The sequence below is a fragment of the Pyrgilauda ruficollis genome, unplaced genomic scaffold, assembly GCF_017590135.1.
Source record: "Pyrgilauda ruficollis isolate IOZ18807 unplaced genomic scaffold, ASM1759013v1 scaffold10, whole genome shotgun sequence".
Taxonomy (NCBI): Eukaryota; Metazoa; Chordata; class Aves; order Passeriformes; family Passeridae; genus Pyrgilauda; species Pyrgilauda ruficollis.
In genome coordinates this window covers 8478791-8493917 of record NW_024508101.1, presented here as the reverse complement: position 1 = coordinate 8493917, position 15127 = coordinate 8478791, and positions in this window count along the sequence as shown.

The window sequence follows — 15127 nt, the reverse complement described above, 5'->3', positions numbered from 1 at the left end:
CCCAGTTTTTAAGCTGCTCACAGTAGGTACCATCTTTCTGTTCTGTCTTTTTAATATACAGAACTTGTAATGCTTGACTGTGAGTCCTAAGTGTTATGATGGTAATTTCAATAACACTTTGGTTACTTTGGCAGTGATTAACTGTGCCAGGCTATTGATACCAAGTTAACCACATTTGCATCCTGAATCTTTCAAACAGCAAGTTGCAGCATAATGGCCTGAAATTTCCCTATCTGAAAATAATTATCAGTATTAAATGTATTTTTAAATTTTTCTTTCAGTCATTCAAAAGACTTCCAGTTGCCCAGTTATTAACCTTGCTGCTCTATTTTTATGTATGTAATAATTATTTATGAGATATTATTTGTAATAGGCTTATTTACTTTTTTTATGGCAGTCAGATCACCATAGATCCCATCTTATTATACAGCCGTTATTCCACTGGCATGGGAATGTGCAAAGTTCTCAGATGGAAACAGCCATTGCCGTCATCTAATCTGAGGCAATTACAAGTGACTTCTGTCATTGAGTCCATCTCCAAATCCCTCCAATACTATCCCACTTACTGCACCTGCCTTCCCAAATCAACGCATTCCTTGGTCATTCCAAGAGGATTTACCAGCTTCTTTGTTGGCAGCATTCACATTCTTGTAGGATACACCTCTGGTTATCTGGCCTGTTGCTAAGCACTATTTTGCCTGCCTACATTGAAATCTCCAATATTAAACATTGTTTCAGGGATAAATTCTTTTTCCGTGATACCTAGGAGTACCTGGAAATATTAGAAGTCTGTGACTGCTCCTAATGCCCTGGTAGCATCATCTCTCCCACCTGTATCTTGCCAACACTCACAATGGAAATGTCAGAATTTACCTGCAGCTCCACAAGAGCTGCTGCAAAGCTGGTGCTGGTCACAATTCAGCAAAATCGTGTAGGTACCCACATCTGACATTAGCCTGGATAGTCATTAGCCTTGAGATGCAGTTGGTGGGTGTAAGTGCTTTCTAAATGAAGTGTTCTTGGTATGGATGAGCAGGAGTCTCATAATCTGGCTGATGGCCAGGACCCAGAGACCAGGGAGCCAGAAGAGTTTGCCTCCAACATCTGTTTCCAGTGTGTCTGCCTAACTCTCAATTTATCAACCCTTCACATTGTCAAGTTAAAAAAATGCATAAAATAATTGGATTATATATTAAGACTCTTGAGAGAGTTGCTTATTGACCTTCTTCTACTCCAATGAATTTAGCTGTGAAAAATTGGGTAAAAAGCAGGGCCTTGCTGAAAGCGCGATATTACATCTGAGCAGTGCATTCTTGGATAAGCAGAAATTACTGTGTAACTAACAAAATGTGAAGAAATAAGATCCAAATTTAAGTGTGGAAATTACAGAGTGTAGAAGTGATTGCTTTTATAAATACTTTAAAATGCATATTTGCACTCTGAGTTTCACTATAAATTGTAATGAAGTGCCTTTAAATTCAGACGTGAATAAGGCCAAAAGTTATTTGGAAAAAAATCAAACCCAAAACCTTTGAAAAAACAATCTTCCAAGTGAAAATAACTGTGTTTTACCTTCCTAAACTTAGCAGGTTATGTTCTGAATATCACAGAATATCACAGCTGTCTGATTTTTGTGCTAAGCGTTTGCTTTAACCTTTTGGACCTTCCTTGTCATTCATTCTTGATATAAACTAAAGCTACACAAAAAATAGTGGATTTAAAAAATCTCATACATTCTGTCTGTAATTATCCTGGTGGCATGATGTGACCTGCTGATTCAATTGTTATTGAGATGAATATGAGCTGTTAGTAGACCAAGGTTCAGTGAATACATTAAATCTTGAGGCCTCAATCAATTTCCTGCTTCCTCATGGCAGTGTCTAGGATGCCTGGAAAATAAGAAGTATCAGAGATGATTGGAAAATACTTCCTTGGATGTAAAATGTCTCCCAAAAGTTGAATATCAATTTGAGAAGCACTTTTACTGACGATTTATTAAGTTTAACTTGTTTTTCTCTATTACAAGAGAAAGAAGAATATTGCCCTCTTTTGCATGGTCAGTGTGCTAAGGAGGGACTGACTAAGCTGTGACACTGATACAACCTGCTTTGTTGGCTGTACTGGGTTACCAGCACACAGCAGCCTTGTCCAAATCGGAGCAGAACACCTCTTTCTTTCCCTGCCAGAATCCCCTTTGTAAGTGCGGCCCGGGATGAGGTGAGGAAGCTGTCACTTCTCAGCAAGCAGCTTCAGAATAGAGAGCTGGAAGAGCAGTCACTTTGGTCTAAATTTAAAAGCCAATACTTTAACCTTACACAGAATTGGTCAAGTGGCTCTTGTGCTATTTCCTCTCTCAGGAGTCTGACCCAATGGTAGAAAGGGATTTTTAAGTATGTAAATATGTTCCTACCATCTACACAGCAATCACCGTCATAATTCATCCTTTTAGGGAGCAGAGGGTCACACAGCAATGAATGAAATGGTTCTCCTTGTGTTCTCTTTGTCTTGTTTCAGTCATTTGACTAATTTCTTTTTCAGACCAGCTTCTTCCTGTGTACTTTTCTGTATATGTATAGTACATAAAGTCTTTTTCACTCACACCCACTTCTTTCCTGGTGGGAGCTGTTCTGCTAATGATACAATCAGGGAATACTGTGGAGAGATGAAGGGTGAAATTTGCATCATCTGCTGAGCCTGTTAAACTCTAAATGTTCCATTTCATTAATTCTGTATGGCTGTGCTGGAAGAGCAAAGGACTATTCCCATACCCAGGGACCTACTCACCTCCCAGTAAGGCCTTTATTTGGCATATACTGGAAAATTTCTAGTTCTAGTTCACATTCTAATGTGGATGCCAGCCTACAAATGCACATGGAAGTAGACCAGTTGGACTGAGAGTTGTGGGTTTTATTTGTTAGAGTTTGTGTGTTTTTCTAACTGGAGTGTAATATAGCTAATTATTTGGGCAATTCACGAATTCTTTCACGTTAGAACAAGCACCAAGGTTCCTTTTATTTTTTGATCTCATTAGACTTTGTAGATTTTTATGTCTTGCAGACCTTAAAAGAAAGAAGTCACAGAAGTCTATTGCTATACTGTGAAGACCATAGTATTGTAACAGGACAAGTGTCTTGTCTGGGATCACTTGGCAGAGCTGGGAACAGAACTTGCCTTCTGCCTTTCAGCAAGATCCTCCATCCATCACTGCCTCTGAAAGAACAGTTAATGGATAGATGAGACCTGAATTCCTGCTTCTCAGGCCTATACTCAGTGCACCTTCTCTTAATCTAATAGGATTTTGATAGTCAAATAATTATCTGCCTTTATAAGAAAAAAATGTATGCAATAAGATAGGGGAAGCTACTCTTATATGCAATGATTTCATTAGAAATATTTACATTTTGGAAGTGGCTTCTTGTTCAGTTTTCAGTGTATTATTTACAAAGATGCAACTAGACTGACATTCCTCTGGAAAACAGTTTATCAGGCTGTTCTACACTAATATGATCAGTCATATGCTGTACATCTCTTCTCCTTCTCTTCCTACATATAAATTATTCAGAACGATTGTAGCTAAAACTGAGAGCAGATGATTTTATTTCTGTCTTCTGAAATGCTAGAAAAGATTTGGTTTAAAAAGAAAGAGATGACATTCTTGTGAGGTACTGGGAAAGCAGGGATCAATTGTGACTGGCAGGCTTGCTCCTGAAGAAATGGAAAAATTGATTAAAAACATCTCTTTTAGTTAAAAATATTAGCAGACTTCATAGAAAATATTTAAGCTTTTAGAACTTCCTATAAAATATAACAATGAGTGCATCAATGTTTATGGAATGTTTTCCTAGGATAACTCTATCCGAACTCCCTTAACTGAGATGTTAATGTGACTTTGTAGAAGAAATTTAACCTCTTGCACTGACCCATAGATTTAGGTCTTTTCACCTGAAAACACTTGGTTTACTCTTCTATAATCAAGGGGTTACTGATTTCTCTTGCATACAAATACACAATTCTGTGGACTCACAGTCTGTAATTCCCTCAGATGCACAGTTTTTGTCATTAAACTACCTTGAATTGCACTTCCCAGGAGCACCTGGGCTGAGGAGCAGGTACCAACCAAATGCCTCCGGGTGTTTTGAGACTCTGGAGGAGGTGGGCTCTTTGTGCCTCCGGATGAAATTTGAAGCTATTGCTGTTGGGCTGCTTTGTGCAAGCTTTTCCCTTTGTTCCAGTGCAACACAGGGTTAAGGTAGGTTTGGACTCTTCTTTGTCTTTTCTTCTGAACCATCTCTAGCAGGCTTTACCATTGTTTATATGGAAAAAACCAGTCCTTTTCTTTGACACAAGTTCAGTTTGTGCACCTTGTAGCTCCTATACAACACTTGCTTTCTGGGGCTCTTGCCCGCTGGAAATAGAGCTCTACAGAGCTATGGGCCATTTTTATCTTGATTCAGCTGCATGGTCTGGACTGCAAAACATGTAATTTTTTGTTTTAGTGATCCTGAAGAAGTACAGTGATTGTAGAATGCTTCTTTAATTCCTGTTTTGACCCTGAGGCATAAGTTTTGTCCTCCATGAGGGGTTATATGCTCTTAATGTGATCCATGGTGGTGTGGCCAGTGGTGTTATTTCCAAATCCTACTCTAAATACCATATACCTAATGTTTTCTAGATAAATGATCTCTAAGATCCCTTTCAACCCAAGCTATTCAATAGGTCTATGACAAGGTTTTGTGCTTTATGGCAAGTGGTTTATAGGAGATGATGGTGATACAGTCAGAGAGAAATGAGATGGGGACCTTGTTTTGTAGTGCTGATTTGAATGACTCTGAGATGGCATTTGGTGACCCAGCAAGGAGCAGCCTCTGAACTTTTGCAAGTGTTCAATAAAATCTAGTAGCTCAGGTTGGTGGTCTGTGATACTGTAGGATGCCATCCTAACTAATGATGGTCCTGGTCATAAAGTTTGTATTTGGATTCAGTATAGGCTGAACTTCAGAGATGTTTCATTTTTGTGTGAATCTGAATATTTTTGATAGCATGGGGCTCTTGCAGAATCATGTATAGGTGTAATTTTTAATTTATTTTCTGTTCTTTTTCTTAAAAGTCTGAATCCAGACGTTTTTCCCTTTGCCTCATCTTTGTATACACTTATGCTGAAAATAGAACTGCTGCTTCTGGCAAAAAATTGCAAGTTTTTACAAAGTTGTATCTGTAGAAGTTTCTTCCTGTTATTTTGTTTAGTGTGAAGAAAGAAATTAATTCTGTGGTGACATATAATTTGTCCTCATTAGCAGGAAACAGAATTTATATGACTGAAAAGCTATTTGTTAGTCTAACATACCAGCCTAAAATTTTAGCCACCACTGATTGTGCATTGTTGACTTGACAGCAGAAGTAACCATAACTTAGACTTAATGAATGCTTTCATGCAGTATGCACAGTCCTCCAAGAGTCCTTATTTCATACTATTTAATGCTGTGCTGAACAGTTGAGTTTGATAAAGGCTGAAACAGTAAGAATTATGCTTCTGTTTGAATTTTAATTTTTAAAGGGGGAAGGCAGATGGTATTGTTTTACAGAGAGAATAGCCCAGCATGTCCTGCCATATTAAAAGTCTCTTTGAGCCCATCTGATACTGGTCTCTGAGTTTTTTTTCTGCTGGTTTCCTCAGCTTATGCATTGTCTTCAAATTGCATATATTAGTTTCCTATCAGAATAACTTGCAGGCCTGGAAATTGGCCATGTCCTGTGAAGGTCACTGAAAAATTCATTCCCAAATAGGCAGCTTTTGTACAGCATTGATGCTCTTCTTGGTGCCAAAGCCTTAACATTACAAATGGACATGAGTTCAAAGGCAAATGCTAATTCAAAGCAGCAGCATGTCTTTGAAAGTACAGTCTCCTTGTCTAGTATCCAGGAACAAATTATTTTTAAATCATTTCCACTCAAGGGATAACTTGTCTGACCAAAAGTTAAAGCATGTTTCCTAAGGCTATTGTCCAAATGCTCCTTAAACACTGACAAGCTTGGAGCATCAACCATCTTTCTTGAACACCTGTCCCAGTGTTTGACCACCACCTTGACAAAGAAATAAGCCTGCTCACAGGTAGAATAGAATGATCTGGTAATTTCCTTTCTTTTTTTACATCTTCCCCATTTTTTTCCTACATGTCATCTGCCAGTAAGGCTGCTTGTTCAGAGTTTGTAATGGATACTAGTCTGCCTCTTATAGATCTTCTCTCCAGAGTCCTTTAGTCTTTCTAAGAAGATGCCATCTGACTCTTCCCACCTGTGGTTTCCTGGCTCAAACATCTGTTTTAAAAGCTGTTGTAATCTCAGTATAGATTTGCCTCAAAAGAGACTGAACTCCTCTCTCATAAATCTTTCCTGATACTTCCACATCCTTGCTTTTTCCCAAAAGCTCAGGCAGCAATATCTGTTATTTGCTCGGCTCAACCTCCTAGATAAAAGTTCAAAGCTTTTGATGTTGGCACAAATCTGTTTAAATGATATGATTTAAAAAAATCCCAACAAACAAAAACTCCTCAAAAAATCACCAGGAAAAAAGTACTTTGTTTCATGTTTGATGAAATCCATGCAAGTAGTTGGGAAAAAATACCCAGACAAAACACATAACACAGCACTAGATTTGATTCAAATGTTGGCTACCATCATTGGCTGTGCAGGAAAAGGCAGCAATTGAAAATCTCATTCCTTGCAATACTACCAAAGGTGATAAAGAATCAATTCTTTGAAACTGAAGCCCCATTTCAAAACTTCTTGTGAAGAGTTGATGGACAGTCAGAGGGGGACCCTGCTGTGTTCTGGGAAGTGGAGAGGGAGCAGGCCAGTAACTAGTTCTGTCGTGTGTGACAGTGGCAGTGGGTGAGTCAGGGACATCTAGGAAAACAAGTGTGGAGCCTAGAGAAAAGCTTTCTGCCATCAAAGCAAATTCATAACTGCAGTGCACGTTGCTGGGAGGTGGTTGGTGATCTTAAGGAGTAGACTGGAGAGTGATGGATATGCCAAAATAGCAGGAAATTAGTTTTCCTAGCTGCTAGAAGGCTTCTCTATGTTTAACTCTTCCTTGGTGTGGAACTACAAGTCAGTGCCTCTCATCTGGGAGCTTCTAGTAGTGGGAATAGTTATGGTAGAGGGCACCAAGCCAAGGACTTAAGGCTGCACTTAACCCAGAAAGAAACAGCAGGAAAAGAAAGTGAAATTGAAATATTGTACCCAGATTTCTTCCCCTGGTAACCCCAGTAGACTTGGGGAGCTTGCATTGAGGAGAGGACCAATTTCAGTACAATAAAGTAACATTCAGTGTAAGAAAAAGTATTAGTAATTTTATTTTTTTATAACTGCCACTAAATATTGTGAGCATTCTCAATGTAAAGGTTTTGCACCTCAGGAATTTGTGTAAGTTGATTCCCTGTTAAAAGCAGAGTCATGTGGATGATGGCTCTCTTCAAAGTGATATGAAATTTATTTCAATGTTCAACTGGTTCCTGGAAGAAAAATGGTCTCAAAGTTAAATGCCTCATGTCTCCCAGCATTTCCAATGTACACCTTGACTTCTGTTTCAACTGCTGACTCCTGTGAGAGAGTGGAGAGAGAGCCTCCTACACTTTGGAAGACCTGTCTTTTTTTTTTTTTTCTGCTCCCCAGAAAGGAACTTCTCTGGAAAGTCTAACAAAGGCATAATCCATCTCCATATCAAAAAGTATGTCTAGCCTGTAAAAGTGTTAAATTATGTGTAACAGTGCCACCTGCTGAATCCCAGCCTAACCTTTCTTCTCAAAGGGAATGTGAGTCTTAATGAAATGGTGTTGGTTTTGATTAAGGCACAGGCACATACCCTGCCTGTTTCTTATGTAGAACACGGGGTACAACATGGTTTAAAAAATCAAATGAAATATTCATCTTCAGAGCATAAGATTTGTTTCACTAAGTGTGTCATAAGGCAAAATCTTTGGAAATTATACCAAAAATGGGTTTTTCTGTTGTTAAATTGGCCTGATGCATTTTTCACAATTATTAGTACTGAAACATAAAAAGAAATAAAATTTGAATTGCAGTGCTAGTAGTAACTTGTCTAGAAGATGGCAATGTTCTCAAGTTTCAGACAAAGAGAGATTCCCTGTTGAATTTCTAAATTTAGAAATATTTGATTTTACCAAGAACGCTGTCAAATGAGTCTAAACTGACTGAGACAGGCAGTCATTTTGTGGAAGTGAGCAAATGCCTTCACTGCATTCAGCAGTTTGATGGAACAGTCCCCCTGCTGCCTAGAACAACTTCACTTTTCTGAAGCCATTATAGGCTGAATCCTACCCACCTTATCAATAATTAATATGTCTTTAAATGCTCCTGGTCCTTTTAATGGGATGCTGATGCAGAACAGTGCTGTTGAGAGTCTGTGTAGCTGAAATGAGCTCCTGCTCCCAAGGAATGTCCTGGGTTATGTCAGGTACTGCTGGGTTTGAGTAATCTCTGTGGCACCACCTGGTATATGCAGTCCAGCACCCCTTGCATGTTACCTTGCATGTTTATGCATCATATCATATATGGAAAGACCTTTCTGTTGTGTTTAAATCCTACATATGCCCTTGCCTTACCCCTTTTCTACCTGGGCAGGGTTAGTCTGAAGGGGCTGGTTTGTTTGATGACCATCCTCTGCTACATGCTCAGCTTTACAAATGCCAGGACCAGTGTCCACTTGTCACAAGTATAGCTCTGACACCTTTGGGAACTAAATCCAACATGTAAAACTGTAACATACTGTGTACTTCTGGCATTATCTGGCAGAAAATGTTATGCCTAAGAGCTTGCTGTGAAGCTCTTAATTGGGAAAGTAGAAGAGAACACCATGTAGTGGACAGACTCATGTAAAAGCATCTAGCAGTAAGATGCAGGATGCATGCCTCCCCTTTTTCACATCCCTACAACAGTCTAAAGAACAACAAGAAAAAAAAAGCTCTCAGCACACAGCAAATACAGCTTTGTTTAATTAGAAAACTAATCATGCATATTTTGGACATCAAATTCCTGAATTTGAGACTTTACCTGGCTGTCATAAGTAAGACACACAGGTATTTTTCTTCTTGCTGCCCCTGGCTCTGACATTATGGCTGTGAGTGTATAAATAGAGAGATGCATTCTTGTATTTCCATTTCCAGTGTGAGCTCTGTGTTATTGGCCTCAGTGTTTCTAAGCAAGGAAAAAGGGATGTTAACAGCCATGTAAATGAAACTGGACACATGCTTAACAAAATGCGACAGCAAAGTAAAGCCACTGACTTTGTTCCATCAAAAGATACAAATTTCCCATACTCCAGCAGAACATTCAAAGTGCCAGCATTCTCAGAGCTGTTTTCACTCTGTGATGTGCTCTAACAGTCAATTTGTTTAAAGGGGAAGAAGGATGGCATTGCAAATGCAGCAAATAAAACATAGCAATGCTGCAGCATGAAATTCTAGCAGATATCCTACTGCTGGAGTCAGACTCCCAAAAAACAGCCATTCCTACTGGCTCTGGATGGCAGCAGTGGCACAGAACACAGAACCTGTTTTCTTCCATCGTGGAGTGCAGACAGAGGTGGAAGCACTCTTGTGTTTTGTCACCTGTGCTCAATACCTGTGTGCTGAAGTATCTGGTAAAAGCTTCAGAGGCATCTTGAGAACTCTGTACCATGAAATAGATACTGTTGGCTGCAGCCTGGGCTCAGCTCAAAACCCTAGATGAACACAAAGGGTTTCTATATATTTGTTATAATAAAGATGTTCTCTAACAGCTCTGCATTCACAGGTGCAAGGAAGCCATAAGCTTCTGTGCATTTAATAGTACATTGGTGTGTTAAACTACTTTCTTAAACCCAGGCTGATTCTTGTGACTTTCTCAATCAAACCTTTTGCCTAAATGTCTCCCAAAAGGAGCTCTGGAGTCTGTACTGAGCAGTAGCTGTGTTAATCAAACTGCTGAAAGCAATACAAGAATAATTGCTTATCTAAAGGACAGGGCAACACTGCTTCTGTACCCTTTTTTAGCCTGAGAGGGAATTGGAGAGTAGGACTAAGTAGCAGATTAGCACAGCACACTCCAGATTTAATTTTAAGGAGAAATATTTTGTAGGGGTACACTGAGGTTGTTCATGCTTGGGAACTTCTGCCTGTTTGCTGTGAGTGAGGATGAGGATCACAGAATGGTTTGACTTGAGCGATGCCTTAAAGATCTCTTAGTTCCAAGCCCCTGCCATGGGCAGGGCAGATCTTCCACTAGACAAACTTGCTCAAAGCCCCATCCAGCCTGGCCTTGAACACTGCCAGGGCTGGGATAGCCACAGCTTCTCTGGGCAGCCTGTGCCAGGGCCTTGGAGGGAGCTGCTCCCTTGGCAGGAGAAATGAGTGGTGAGAAGATTTTGGGTAAAGCCTGAGGAATAACAAGACACAGGCCCAGGTGGTCTTGTTTGAGATAGCAGTAAAACCACACATTGGGAGAAAGGTTAGCACAAACATTTGTTAAGACATCCATGCTGTGGTAGTAGACCTAAAGAAACTATTTACAATGGCAAAATTGGTCCTCAGCCTATGAGCAAAAGCATTGGAGATGTTGCTTGGTAATTTCCATTGGAAGCAGGAAGAGCAAACCACTCCTGGTTGATGAATTTGAAATGTGTGTGGTGAAAAGTGAATGACTGGAATCCACTGCAATCTTTCCATAGTGCTGTCATGAGTTCAAATGCACAGGGCTCAGTGGAGAATAAAACACCTTAAAACTATCTCAAATCTCTTTTCTAGGCATATGTTTATTGGGAACACTTAGGGAAGAAGGAAATCCTGTGCTTTTCAGAGCAAAAAGTTGAAATTCTTCCCTTTTTACTGCTGAACATTTCCTTCTTCCATCTCTGCTCAGTCATTAGGTGTTGGGTCTTAAATTTATCCTGTCTCTTGAGAGGAAAAAATATCCATGTTCTGTAGAGAGAATGACTTACTTCTTTGATAGGTTTACTTTAAAAAGGGATAAGGGAGAGACTTGCAACAGATTTGAAGTGTTAAAAATAGCTATGGACAGTATGTAGGTGGTGTCAGTTATGTAGCTTTTCTTAATGCAAGTACAGAGCTGAGAGGGATAAGATGGCACAGGGGCAAGGTGCTGTGGAGGTGGTCATGCAGCTGAGAGTGTTTTCTAGCCTCACCATTTGTTGAGCTATTTGACATCTGGGATGACCTTGAGTACTATGTCTGCAAAGCTGATATCAGGTTTGGAATTGGACAATATTTTACTGGACTTGGTAGGTGTACTTGGAAAAAAAGAAACTTACGGTGACAAAGGCTTTGGAATTTGAAAATACATTAGTTTTTATTGAAGGGATTTTTTTTTTTAATTGGGAAAATAAAATGAAATTTGGTGTGGTTATGAATATTTCTCTCACAGTTAGAAAAATCTAATCTTTAAGAAAATTTGTGGAAAATTACTATTATCACAATGCAGAGAAAAATTCTCTGTTCTGTCAAAAGCCATCACAGCTTGTTTTGAGTTTGTTTACATTCATTGCACAAGAATATGGAACAGAGGTCCCATTTGAGCCCACAACCCCTGGGGTGGAGTGTTGGGGATGTGTGTGCTGGAGGACTGTTCCTTCCCAGGGAGCTCCTGATGATGCCAGTGTGGGTCTTTTTCAGCTGTGCAGACCTGGACAGAGGGGGCAGAGTTGAATAGGCAAATACTTGAGAGGAACAGCTAGGCATGTTCCTGCCTTGGGATAGAGAATGGGTTTGGTGAACCTGGAGCCTTTTCCTGCCCTTTCTTGTGTGGTTTTTAGGCTGAGGCTTTCGTGGCTTCTGTAAAACTGACTCTAAATGGGGCTGAAATTTTCTCTTGGTGTGTTGGTCTCATGTTGTTTAGCGGTTTCTGGGATTTTCATAACTGGGAGGGAGGCTTTCTAGGGGCACCAGCAGTGCTGCCTTGTGAGTCTATTATTCTTAACTTTTTGCACACAGACTGATTTGTATTTGTTCTTTTACCCCCATAGGTGTAAACCCAGAGCAGCCACAGGGATGTGCTGGTCATTCACCTTTTTGATCTTTTGTCAAAATACATTTAGTGAGAACAGTGGGGTGTGAGGAGAGCATCAGGAGTCTTCCAGCAGGTCAGTGTCAAAGGGGAGAGAGACCACTGTTAGGCTCTATCACAGTCAGTGGAAAAGGGAGAAAGAACAGCCTACCAAGAAACTGTTGTGTGAGACCTCAAGAGATGAGCTCTGGGACTGCAAAATTCTCTTACTGAATTGATGAAATAGTAAATGAAAGGGGAAGCAAAATTTTATTGAAATTAACATGAAGTCCCTTTAATCATCAAGCTTAATCCTCAGTAGAAAAGGACTCCAAAATTGATTTAAAATCTCAGTACAACCATCCTCTCTAATGTGAAACAGAGATTCAAGTAAATGAATGATTTGCTTAAAAAATTCTGACTAATCTTGAGAACATTAAAATTAATATAAATGTGTGATCTCAAGTTCTATCCATTTTTGGATCCCATTTCAGTAAGTGTGTATAATTTGGAATGGGACCTAAGCCGTTTTGTGTGTAAGTGTACAGGGAATGCACTCCAGTACCTTTAATCAGAATGTGAAAGAGAGATCAGCTTTGCTGTTTCATATAAGGTATGGAAATATCACCTGAGATGAGCTGGAATAGAAAGAAAGGATACTATAGAGTGGAAACACTAGAGTTTCCTTCAGGGTATGAGATGATTTAAGCAGCTATTTCCATGGGGCAAACAACACAAGTGAGGTTGTGAGAGTTCCTGGCTGTATGTGCTCCTTTTGTAACACTTAACACATATTGCACATGTGTCTGAAGTTCTGTCAAGGACCATGCTGTGGATGCCAGGATCCACTGGGATAAGAGAGCATCTCCCTATATCCTTGGCTTTGTGGAGGAATGTTTTCTGCCTTCCTCCCTCCAGTGATTGGTTCTTTGGACCATTCATTGCTTCTGCTAAGGAATTTTGAGAAAGGCAATCTGATCCATAATCTTAGGTGCTATATATCATTCAAAGTTCAATTTATTTTATATTCTGTAAGAAAAAGTGAATTAATTGCTCAGTTTAGAGATGATGTGATATTTCCTGCTGAACATCAAGAGGAATCAGCTATGTTTACTTAAGATACTGTCATCATAAAGGTGACATGAGGACACACGATCATCTTAAATATTAAGTCAATTTTGTGTAACAGAGATAATTACCCTCACAGATGCCTGCACTGTTAACCCAGTGCTTTTAGTCAGGCTGAAGTATTTAGCCTTTGGAAAAAGCAGATGTGTCACAGGCAGAAAACCAAGGATATGCCTCTCCCCTGTGCCTGCAGCACCCATGAACACATGGGTGCTCTGGTGCTTTAGGGCTAGAGGTGGAGAAACCTTAAGAACTCAAATACATCTGCTCAACTGGGAGGAAAACAAATTCTTTTTTAGCTCTGGGAGATGATCAGGCCCTGAAATGAAAGATCTGATTACAATAATTTTTCAAAAGTTGAGCTGAGTACTGAGGAAAATCAAGGGCTGCTGTTGCTTGCTGTGCTTTGTGGCTAAAGGACCTGCCCAGGGGCATTCCTGGATTTGCTCCTGCTCTTCCCTTCCGTTTCCAGGCTGAGTAGTGGGTTCAAACCCTGTTCTTTAGTTAAAATTCTGGTGTTTTATGATGCCAGCAACTTTATTGCTTCTCTGGATGCTGGAGTTGTGCTGGTCCTGCAGTGGCTTCTCCCCTCTGCCTTCATCCTGCCAGACCTCTGAGACCAGAACTTCCCTGTTTCCTCCAAACTCATGTCACACCACTTCCTGTAGCTGAGATTCTCCTGTGTATTTCTGTGCTTTGTGAGGTACATGAGAAGCATAGTAAATAAAGCAGGAAGCACTTCTTTTCACAGAATTAACTATTTATCTTTGCATTTGTGCTTTTTGGAAAACAGCATACTTATTAAAATAAACTGCTGTCAGGTGAAGTGAAATCACTTACTGCAGCTTGTAAGGGATTTTACACACCCTTCTGCAAGCCCAAGAATTAGACATCTGCTAGGATGAGGGTTAGAGAAAGTGATACTAAATACTAAATTGCAGAATTTGGGGAAAGCCTGGAAGATGATGCTGGGGGCTTCTGAGTTCTGATGTTGCCCTTCTGAGGAGCAGAGAGGGTATTTAAAATTGTTGTCTCTTGATTTGTCTAGGCTGCCAGATATGGACAGCTTCCATTGAAGAAGAAAACTGAGTGTTTGTCACAGACGTTTCAGTGGACTCCTGCAGGTTGTGGAGAGAGAATGTGCCACACTTGGGGAAGGTGCTAGGCAAACAGTCTGGGGCAATAGATGTCCTTCCTTTGTTGCATGGACACAGCAGAGCTGTTGCAATGCCAGCTTCCCCATAATACCCAGTGACCAATTATATTGCTGCTAAACCAAGCTACAGTAAAATCTGTGTCATGCTTAAATTGCTGTAACAAAAATGGGCGGTCAACTGTATCAGAAACCTTTGCTGGATCAATAAATAAGGCTCCATAAATGTGGACAATATCCAGAGAAATCATAGTATCATTCCCAATGCATACAGCTATACTGCAGTAGCTAGTCAGAGCATGGTCCTGCATCCAGAATGAGCAGCAGTTGCTTAACTGGTGTATAAATCTCCTGTGAACACATGGCTGTGTGGGTGACACTTAAATGAAGAATGGCCAGGGCAGATGTGACCTTTTGTGTAATTTTGTGAACCTGGAGGATAACTGCTTGTCATGTAGCTTCTTTCTGATTCAGTCTGAGGGTAGAATTTGTGCTTTCATGACTGATCAGATGCAGCGTGTGACTGTTGCATATGAAGGGTTCTTCAGCAGCAGGTGCCTGTTTGTCAGAACCAGCTCACCCATGCCAGAACAGCAAGATTTTTCCAGTATTGTTTCTTTTCTGAATTTTTACTTTCTGCCCCATAAATTACTTTCTCTAATACTTCAGATGGTTTTGACTCACTTTTATTGCAGATGTTGAAGTTAAATAATATTATGCTGGTGATGGCTGGGGTAGGGTTATTTTTCTTCCCAGTGACTATGGGGGCTGTGTTTTGGATTTGTGCTGAAC